The sequence below is a fragment of the Pipistrellus hanaki genome (genome assembly GCF_964339955.1).
Source record: "Pipistrellus hanaki genome assembly, chromosome: 13".
Taxonomy (NCBI): Eukaryota; Metazoa; Chordata; class Mammalia; order Chiroptera; family Vespertilionidae; genus Pipistrellus; species Pipistrellus hanaki.
The window spans coordinates 11,728,384-11,739,862 of record NC_140515.1 but is presented as its reverse complement, the minus strand read 5'-3'; the positions used below and the strand labels follow the sequence as shown (position 1 = coordinate 11,739,862).

At 43.1% G+C, this 11,479-nt stretch overlaps 1 pseudogene across 1 annotated transcript in view; it reads right to left on the bottom strand.

Annotated features, from left to right (window-relative positions):
* Positions 1-417: 417 nt before the first annotated feature.
* The window catches only part of LOC311632179 (creatine kinase B-type-like), a 58,314-nt pseudogene continuing 47,252 nt past the window's right edge, over positions 418-11,479 (bottom strand). Inside the window, exon 2 of the transcript in view lies at positions 418-1,479. The product of the transcript in view is annotated as a creatine kinase B-type-like (transcript). The remainder of the gene's footprint in view (positions 1,480-11,479) is intronic.

Sequence of the window (11,479 nt, the reverse complement as noted above, 5' to 3'; positions counted from 1 at the left end):
AACCACTCCGCTGCAGGCCTGGTTCCCACTGCTCCGCCTCCTCCCTCCCCCCTCAACTGCCCTTCCCTGCAGGTCTGGTTGCCTCCAACTTCCCTTTTCTGTTGGCTTGGTCATCCCTAACTGCCATCCCTTGCAGGCCTGGTCCCTCCCAACTGCCCTTCCCTGCTGGCCTGATCATCCACAAATGCTCTCCCCTGCAGGCCTGATCCCTCCCAACTGCCCTCTCTGCTGGCCATTTTGTGTCCACATGGACACAAAAATAAACTTTACCTGGGGCAACGGGAGTCTCTACAGTAAGGCTAAGGGCTCAGCCATGGCGGTGAGCTAAGGGTGCGTGTGGGCACTGCCCAGGTAATATGTTAGGAAGCAGCAGGGCTGGTAGCAGTGGCAGGTCCTGGACGGCTTCATTTCTGGGCCTCATTCATCCATAGCCTGGCCCTGCTCCAGCCACTGCTCCATCTCAATGAGCAACTTTACGCCTTCCACCACCATCTGCACCAGCTCCACCTCTGAGAAGCCCAGGCGTTTGCGTTAGAAATGTCAAAGACTCCAACCACTGCGGCCAAGTCCGCACCACCTGTGCCTCGCTTCTGAAGCCACAGACGCTTGAGCACCTCCTCAAACTTCTCATGCTTGCCCAGTGGGGCAGCTTGATGTGCACATCTGCCTGCAGCCTTGTGCCCAGTTTGGATGGTCAGGTGAGGATGTAGCCTAGGTGAGGGTCCACAGGAACTTGTAATTCTTAGACTTGAAGCGTGCTTCAATCTAGTGAGGCCATTGCAGAACTGGGTGAACGCCTCCTTCATGTCGCCCCCTTCTGCATGGAGATGACCCGCAGGTGGTCCTCCTCTTCGATCCACATCAGGAAGGTCTAATTGTCATTGTGCCAGATGCCATGGGCGTCAGGCCAGTCCCAGGCCATGCCTGAGGCCAGCAGCAGTGGTGTCACGGGCTTGTGGAAGAGGAAGTGGTCATCGAGAAGCTGCTGCTGCTCTGGAACATCATGCTCTTGAGTGTGTCATACTTGCCTGCCAGGTCGCCATCCAGGCTTGACAGTGCTTCCACTGTGAGCTTCTCACTGACACAGTGCTCCCTGTGGCTGCAGTGCAGGTGGGGGGTGGGGGATGTGGGGACTGGGTGGGTGGAGACAGAAGCTGTGGATGCTGTGGCTGTGGCCCATGCACACCCGAGAGTTCAGCACGTACTAGGGGGTCCAGATTGCCGCCGCAGGTTGTCAGGGTTGAGGTCAGTCTTGTGTTCATCTCCCAGCTTGTAGCCGCCACGCTGGTCCTCAATGATGGGGTCTAAGAGCTCCTTGGCCACTTCGTAGGATTCCTCATCGCCCATCATGGAGCCCACGGTCATGATGAAGGGGTGGCTGGGGTTGTCCACTCTGGTCTGGATGACATCATCTAACGTGAAGTTGCTTGACAGGCATACAGCTCAGGGGTCAGCACCTTGGCCAAGTGGTTATTGTGGCTGTTGGAGAAGGGTATGGCGCCTTGTGGGTGGAGAAGGCCATGGCCGTGGGTGGCGGGCCCGCAGCAGGGAGCTCGGTGCTTCCATAGCTCCCGGAGTGTGGCAGGGGGACAGCCATCACTCTTAAATTCGTCCCAGGGAAGCTAAATATTGCTTCTCTTTCTGTTTTCATGCCACTCTCTGCACAGAATTTACCACAATGGGATATAGTTTAATGTATGAAAGGCTTTTTATTGATAAACTCTGACACCCTTTTTTGGATCAAGATTCTACACAAAGTTAAACTTTAAATATTTCATATTTTCTGTGAATTTGATGTTAAATGTTAAACAATTTTTATGTGTTGTTATCAATTATTTTTATCTGTACTTAATTGCTCTAAACAACAAATACGCTATCAATTTTTGTAAATAATTATGAAACATGAGAAGTAAAATTGTATTGAATGAGATGGATGAGACCTTCCCCCACTAACTCCTGAACATTTCTTGTTGTCCAAAAGCTATCCCCCCACGTTTTCTTTCAGTTGTGTTTAAGAACTGAAAAACTTTGTTCACGTAAGTCGATGGGAATGCCAAGAATTTTGTTATAGCAACATCACTCAAGTCTTTATACTTTTTCAAGTTATTTACCAAAAATCATATGGTGATCTATCATCAAAAATTATTTTTAATGATCTACCAACTCCATCAGATCATTCTTCAGTTTTGTTGAAAGCAGAGAATTGAAAAGGATTTGTAACCCAACCATTAGGACAATTCACTTTCCCAACACTACCTGCTCGGTTCTGAATCCTTCCTTTGTTCAGAGTCCTGGCTTTTTCACCTGGCAGAACGTGCCACTGTGGAACTCAGATGGGTGTGAGGTGGGTCTTTCTTTGGTAAAGGGAGACAAGGCAGACGTGAAAGGGGCCGTGGAGAGGGACCAGCTGGGGTCCATGGCCAACCCCAGGGGCACCCTTCACTTTGGGATATCCTGCAGGGGGTGTCCCCTGCAGGTCTTGGAGGGAGACACAGCATGCTCTGAGAACAGTTTTAGAAGCATCTAGTGAGGAGCTGAAAATCTGGAAATTACTCCTTTAAAGCCATTCATGCCAAAGTTGCCCTTAAAAATCTTCGTGGGTACTACCAGAATAACAACAGATGTAGGCAAGAACAGTCAGCAGAGGCTGGACCTGGCTGGGGAAAGTCTGATGAGGAACAGGACAGTGCTGCAGCCTCAGAGTGTCTTCCCACAATGCATGAATTGATGACTCACGAGGACTGGATTCTTCTATCGTGTGTCTGATCTCATGTGGGCTCTTGCATGCTGTAACGTGCACTTCTCGGTTCTTGATCCTTACAAGGAGATAGTTCTCTCTGAGGCATTATCAATTGATTTCTGTTGTAGGCTGAGCTTCCTTCCATTGACTTGGTACATGATGGCCATGTTGTGGTTCTGTTACCAGCTAGAGCCACCTGTTTCTGTCCATATTCTAGACCAGTGTTTCTCAAACTTTTGACCCCTTCTATATGTGTACCTTTTCTATAATTTTCGTAACGCTGAGTACCTCTCATTCTCATGAGAATGTAGAATTAGGCGCAGCTAAGCACGGTGCAGTGCATATCCCCACCAAACTCTGGTGCAATGCGTACCCCCAACAAACTCTTCCCGTACCCCTGGGGGTACGCATACAACACTTCGGGAAACACTGTTCTAGACTAAATATTTCCCCCTTAGCAATTGTTTGGAATAGTTACTGTTTAAATAAAATAAAACAAATTACCTTCATCTCACCAACTGATTGGTAACAGGCCTCCTGGAGTCCTCCACTAGGTGGGATTTTGAAGTTCTTTCTGGACTCAGTGGGAGAGAGCACTAGAAGTGATTAGTGATGCTTGCTATGAAAAATAATGATATGATGCTTGGTATGTGGGGTAAGCAGCCTCCATGGTGACCCCAATGATCCCCCTCCTGGTATGCTTCCCCTTGAATGTGGGTAGGACCCAATGACTTGATTGAAATCATTAGAATACAGCAAAGGTGACAGAATGTCACTTTTGTGAGCAAGCTACTGAAGACTATGGCTTCCATCTTGCTAGCAGATGCTCTCTTGTTGGTTTTGTTGGAGAGGCTCATATAACAAAGCACTGAGGTGGCCTTCAGACAACAACCCGCAAAACATGGAGGCTGTCAGTTCATAGTCCTTGGGGAACGAGGTCCTGCCTTTAGACGTGACCCCATCCTGGCTGACCCCTGGATTGCATGCAGCCATATCAGAGACCCTGAGCTGGAGGACCCAGCAAAACATGCTAGATTCCTGACCCACAGAAACTGTACAATAATAGATGTGTGTTCTTTTAAGCCGGTAAGCTTTGGAGTAATTGGTTATTCAGCAATAGATAACTAATACTCCAGGTATTTGCCATCCTTAGTTTAACCACTTTATTCACATTATTGTGTAAAAAAAAATAAAATAGTGGGAGCAGCACCACACACCGAGAAAAGAGCAAGAAACTGGACTGACTTTAAAGGAGAAGATAAAGTGACCGGAGATCAATCACAAGAACTCAAGTCATGGACAGCAGAGAACATTTAGCAGAGAGGGAAGCAATCTGGAGAACCCAGCAAGTGTGAATTCAACTGTTTGCTACTCAGTTCGGTGTAGCTCACAAGTGTCTATGCTTCTCTTAGCACTTCAGTATGACCCGTTGCTTATCTCTCTTCTCCACCAAAACAAGGTTTAATAAGGATCGGTCTCTGCCTCTCGTTCATTCATTGCTATATTGCCCAAAGCAGCCATAGTGCCTGGTACATCATAGGCTTCAGTAAGTATTTATTCAATGAATAAAATGTTTATGTTTTATAAATGCCAATAATTCACAAAATATTGCCACACATTTTAGAAAAATAAGCATCAGAAATGGTTATAATAAATGTGTGTGTGTGTGTGTGTGTGTGTGTGTGTGTGTGTAAAGGAAGCAAGTTTCAGTATCTGGCAAATTCAATTATTTAGGGCATCTAATTCCCTGATAATGTCAGTTAAATGGGCATTACTGTACTAGGAACTATTAATTATTCATTGCTAACACAGTGTTCAAGGTCAAATGAAATCTGATGGAAAATCTCCTCATTGTGGAAAAATCACTTGCTGATGGTTATAATTTTCGCTGCTGCTGTACAGAGCTTTTCTCCTCCAGCATTTTCAGGAGGAACCAGAGCCATTAAACAAGGCTATTTCACTTGTATGATCGCACATTTCTCTGTTGCCCTTCCTTTGTAAATATTGTGTGTGTGTGTGTGTGTGTGTGTGTGTGTGTGTGTGTGTATGTATGAGTGTGTGTATGTGTGTAGTTTTGAACTATTATAAAGAAATAAGCTGCCGGGACCGGTTTGGCTCAGTGGATGGAGCGTCGCGTCGGCCTGCGGACTGAAAGGTCCCGGGTTCGATTCCGGGCAAGGGCATGTACCTTGGTTGCGGGCACATTCCCAGTAGGGGGTGTGCAAGAGGCAGCTGATAGATGATTCTCTCTCATCGATGTTTCTAACTCTCTATCTCTCTCTTCCTCTCTGTGAAAAATCAATAAAATAAAAAAATAAAAAAGAAAGAAGCTATGGTAGGATAGATGCAGAATAGGTAAAAAATATATTACTTATGTGAAAAAGAAACATAGAAAATACCACCAAACTTCTGAGATCAACCCTGGACTGCTGAGTGTAAGTTAACCAACATAGAATCCAGAATCTACACTGAGGAGGCAAGTTAAGTGTCTGCTCTGCCGGCACAATGGCACGTGGCCGGGATGCCTTTGTTCATGGAGAACCAGGAATGACACTTAGGCTTCCTCTGCTGCTCCTGTGAGAAGGATCCAGAGACCCTTGGAGGAGCTCTGTCATTGTTTGATGACGGCACAGAGTCCAGAGCAGATGTAAGAATACGGGCACTTATGAGCCTTAATTTTTTCTAACACAATACAATGAGCTAGATTCAGGGCAAACTGTAACTCAGTGAAATCCAGTTATGACTTATGTTCTGTATTGCAATAGTATGACCGGACAGAATCTGTTTCCAGATTCAAGTTAATATCCAAAATTTAGATTGAATTCACATAACTCAACAGCAAAACCCCAAACAATTGAATTAAACATGGGCAGAAGACCTGAATAGACCCTTTTCCAAAGAGGACATGCAGATGGCCAATAGACATATGAAAAGATACTCAATGTCACTGATCATCAGAGAAAAGCAAGTTAAAACTACTATGAGATATCACTCCCACCTGTCAGAATGGCTATGATCAATAAATCAGTAAATAACAAGTGTTGGTGAGGATGTGGAGAAAAGGGAATTCTTGTGCACTGCTGGTGGGAATGAAGATTGGTACAGCCACTGTGGAAAATAGTATGGAGGTTTCTCAAAAAATTAAAACTGGATTTGCCTTATGACTCAGCAATTCTGCTTCTGGGAATATATCAAAAGAAATGCACAACACTTAACTCAGAAGACTATTTGCATCCTTATGTTCATTGCAGTGTTATTTGCAATAGCCAAGCTATAGAAACAACCCAAGTGCCCATCAGTAGATGAGTGGATAAAAAGTGATGGTACATATATACAATGGAATATTACTTGGCCATAAAAAAGAATGAAATCTTGCCATTTGTGACAGCATGGAGGGTATTATGCTAAATGAAATAAGTCAGATAGAGAAAGATAAATACCACATGTTACATTTATTTGTGGAATCTAAAGAGGAAATAAGCAAACATAAAATAGAAAAAGATTCATAGATGCAGAAAAGAGATGGAAGGGGGGCTTGGAGGCTGAATGACAAAGGTGAGGGGATTAAACACTACAAATAGGCAGTCACAGCCTCGTCATGAGGATGCAGAGTGCAATAGAGGGGATATAGTCAGCAGTGTTGTCAGAACTATGTGCCAGGTGGGTACTGGAAATACCAGGGTGTTTCTGTCAAGTATATGATTGTCTAACCACTATGCTGTACATCTGAAACTGAGAAAAGCAATATTTAATATAACTTTAATTGGAAATAAAATTAAAAAAAAATTATATCTCTGCTCTTATAGTCTTCACTTGGTGTACATTTACTTCCAACAGGTTCTTTTAGCTTAGGGAAGGATTTCAGGCTCTGAAATATTATCAGGCTTTCCATGAGTGAAAAACAAAGCCCATAAAAGAGCGAATGATTTTTCAAAGGCGACACTATCTAAGGATGCTGCTGGCTTACATGTGTGTATTTCACCATAAAACGGTAACTATGTGTCCACTGGTGATTTGCTTTAATCTTAAAATAAATAAAACCTGTTGGAGCAGAAACTGGGGCTAGAAGGTCGAAGGGTGAACAGTACTGGGAGTACTTGGTTCACACATTGCACATGATTTCCTGGAGGCCTCCAGCGCCCCCTCCCCTGAACCAGTGCACCAAGCCTTTCACAAATGCCAGTTAAGACAAAAGGAGCCAAAAGCACTTTACAACATGGCCATCGAATTAGCGATTGTAGATTGCTTAAAGGCAGTAAATTTTTTTTGACAATTTCAACCTCTCAAATCCATTCTCCTCTCTCCATTTTGAAACTGGCAGTGGCCTGACATCCGAGAGAGTAGAGCCACAGGTTTCTTTTATGTGGAAATTCTGCAGATTATCTGGATTTAGTTTCTCCCACAGTTTCTGCTAAATGCATCAGCTGTGAGGCCTTCTATGCCTTCCCCTTAAATCCAAGGTGTGGAGCAAATACCCTCTCCAAGGACCTGCCTTCTCTTGATCACCCCGTACCAGGCCCCCAGCTTGCTGAACTTCCATTCACTCATTCACATATAAGATTAATAAAATGTGCTCAGAGCCCCGCACATTTACAAGGTAGCAATGCTAGCTACAGGATGAAGTGACAATGGTAAAGGAGATAACAGGCTGCCACTCTCCTAGGTGACGTACTCTGGTGAGGAAAACAAAAAATAAACTAGTAAACAAATAATGATAAATTATGTGTTTCAAAGGGAATACATGAGGGACCAAGAAAGGGAAGAGTAGTCAGGGATTTCAGTTTTTGGCCTTATGGTAGACTGGATATTTGCAGAAATCCACTCAGTAAAGTGCAACAAAAATTGCTAAGTAAAACGATGAAGACAACAAAACAAAACAAAAAAGAAAAACCACATGGCTTGATGGGCAGCAGAGTAAGGGTGTTCTGTGGAGGCAGAAATGACCTGAAAGCAGGAATCATCAGGGGAGAGGTAACGCTGGAGTGGTCATCGCCTGGGGTAACTTTTACCTCTGGCAGCCTACATCCTACATTTTAATTGGCCATGTGTAGGAGACAAGAGGTAGAGCATAGCATAAGACTGAGCTAAGGTTTGGATAGATGGACATCTGTACAAGACCAGGAGACAAAAGGGCCACAGTCTTAGGGAGTGTACTAAGAAGGAAAAAAACCAAACCAAATCCTGGCCACGGGAGAGCTCTGGGGGTACAGTGCCTGCTTCCACCTTGGCTTTAGGAGAAGATGAAAGATAACAAATCCTTTGAGGATTTCTTATCATAAACCCATGGTAAGGGCAAATAAACTATGTTATTGACAAACAACCCCAACTGAAAATGTAATTTTAGGTGGTCCTAATATGGCTAGGGGAAGGAAAATCTGAAATTCTCTGAATAGAAACATAACCAATTTCAAGCCAGGTTTCAATGAATATCTAGAAACTACATTCACTAGCAATGGAGGGAAATGGGATATATCCACAATACTCGCAACAATAAAGATTTAAAAAATCCCACTACAAACATGAGGAAATGAAGTCATTTTAAATGTAGGGAGAAACGTGTAAAATTCCCAAACCACCTAAGAGAAAAAATATGGAATTAGGAAGTCTTGCCCAGTCTGAGATGGGATGCAGTCAATAGAAGACTTAAAATAAGATTGCAGAAATAAATCCAAATATATCAGTAGTCATAATCAAATAAGTAAAAATAAGAGGGTTACTATATTTTGATAAAAGTTTCAATTCATCAGAAAGATAGAATAATTCTGAACTTATGTTTCCAAAAATATAACTCCAAAATATCTAAAGCAAGAGTTTCAGGACCCCAAAGAAAAACTACCCCCCACCCCCGCCACTATAGTGAGTAAAAACTTCTTTATCAATAATTGATAAATACCAATAAAATAACTAAAAATTTTAATAGATAAAGGAAATTAAAAAGTAATAAGAGTATAGAAGATTTAAAGAACATTAATTAGCAAAAATAATCTAGTGGACACAATCAATACTATTCCTAACAACTGGAATAAACTCATTTTGTGTGTCTGCATATATGCAACATATAAAATTTGGCCATATACTGGGGCATAAAGTAATTATCAACAAATTTCAAGCAATTGGTATCATACAGACAATGGTGTGCTGGTATGCTACGTGTGTAGGAGAAGAAAGAGCAGTGATTTGGAATGTTTTCAGATTTCTGTAGTATAAATATTTCTACCAGAGCTGACTTCAATCTATCAATAGTTTAACAATGCATTTGCAAAATCCCTGAATCATTAAAAAATGTAATCTTGTGAGTCACTACAAATTGGCTGCAGCATTCTCCAATTACAAAAAATAAAGTTAGCTATTAATAACAAAAATACAACTAAACCCGTCATTCAGTTAGATATTAAAAACATACTTCTCAATGGCACATATGTCAAAGACAAAATTACAATTCAAATTTAGAGATAATGAAAACACTATATTAGTAAGGTGAAAATTGTGAAATGCAACTAAAGTGTTTATCAAGGGAAATTTATATCCCTAATTATTATACTTAAAAAAGAAGAGGTTAGGGCTAAGATTAATTTGAAACAAAACAACTCGAGTAAAAAACAAACAAACAGATAAAAAGCCAAAGAAAGTAGAATGAGGGACATAATAATGAAAAGGCAGACATTACTGCAAAATAACACAATATACAATAGAGATCATTTCCACAGACACATATTGGTTGGTTTCTTGAGGTGATATAATTGACAAACCTCTTATGAGGTTGAGCAAGTAAAAAGAAAGCCCAAACAAAACAACTAAAAGGAGAAAAAAGATAGGTGCATAAAAAAAATCCAATCTAATTAAAGAGGTAATATGCAAATTGACAATCACTCCAACACACAAGATGGCTGCCCCAATGTGGTCAAAATGGTTGCCCCCATGTGGACACAAAATGGCTGCCACAAGATAGCCAGCAGGGGAGAGCAATTGTGGGCAATCAGGCCAGCAGGGGAGGGCAGTTGTGGGCAATCAGGCCTGCAGGGGAGGGCAGTTGGGGGTGGTCAGGCCTGCAGGGGAGGGCAGTTGGGGGTGGTCAGGCCTGCAGGGGAGGGCAGTTAAGGGGAAATTGTGCTGTCAGGGGAGCAGTTAGGCATAGATCAGGCTGGCATGGGAGTGGTTAGGGGGTGATCAGGCTGAAGCAGTTAGGGGGCAATCAGGCAGGCAGGCAGGCGAGTGGTTGGGAGCCAGCAGTCCTGGATTGTGAGAGAAATATCCAATTGCCTGTTTAGGCCTGATCCCATTGGGCAGTTGGACATTCCTCAAGGGGTCCCAGATTGGAGAGGGTGCAGGCTGGGCTGAGGGACACCCACACCCCCATGTATGAATTTCATGCACTGAGCCTCTAGTATAATAATAAAAGTGCAATTTTCTAATTAGACTGGACAGCCAAACGACTTTCCAGATGTCCTTCAGGATGACCTATGAGATGAAGCCAGGGCTTCGAGGGAAGCCTGGGCCCCAGGTGCCAGAGGGAAGCCAGTGCCAGCAGCTGGGGGGAAGGAAGGCCTACTCTTGCATGAATTTTGTGCTTCGAGCCTCTAGTAAAAATATAATATGAGACTGTTATAGACACATTTATGCCAATACATCTTTAAAATTTAGGTGAATGGATTCATTTTTAGAAAAGTATAAATTACCCAGAACTGATTCAAGAAACAGAAAATATGAATGGCCATATCTATTGCTGCAGAGCAAACCACCCTACACCCTATAACCTAAAATAATGAGTTTTTATTATTGCTCAGAAGTCCACCGGTCAGCAAAAGCATTCCCTGGTCTGGTGAGGCTCACTCATCTATCTTTGCTCAGCGGCAGGTTGGGTGGTGTCTCTGCGAATGGAGGTTGCACTCTCCTCACACTCCTCCCAGGGCCTCTGGTTGTGGGCTGGCATAGTGTGGTGTCTGTTGTGACAACTGAGCTGACTCCATAGGGTCTTATCCTCCAGCAGGTGAGGCTGGACTTGCTCCTTGGTGGTGGCAGGTTCTGAGCGAGTTAGCAGAAGGGAGAAAGGTAACTGGTCCAGTGGAAGAGCTACAGTCTGTTCACTAAGACATTCACAAGGCTGGCCAAGATTCAAAGGACGAGGGGACAGGTACTTTTTCTCTACTGGATATAGAGAAGAATGAAGGATTGTGGGCATTTTGTAATCTATTCCACCCTAAAAACCATTAAAGATACTGACTCAGCAGTTAAAAAGTCTTCTTCAACTAAAAACAACAAAACAAAACAACGTTTGGCCTAGATGTGTTCACTGTCAAGTTCTACCAAACATTCAAGGACCAGATACATCCAATCAAACATAATTTCTTCCAAATGAGAAAAAGAGGGACTACATCATAATTCATTTTTTGTGAGGCTAGGAAAACCCAGACACTAAAATTAGACAAAATACTATGAGAGAAGAAAATAGCCCAAATGCACTGTGGATCATCAACACAACAAGGCTAAGCAAAATTTAAGGAAATTAAATTGCAACTGGGCACTGGGATCCTGGCTCTCCTGTGGCAGTGGGTATGCTCCCCTGTGCCCACGTGGCTTATGGCCATATGGAACTCCACACATGGGCTAGTGGGCATTAATTAGCTGGGATGCTGAACTATACCCGGCTACAACATGGAACAGAAGCTCTGGACACCGGCCTGCTTTATGCATGTGTGTAAAGAGAGGAAGGAAGAGAAACATCAATGATGAGAGAGAATC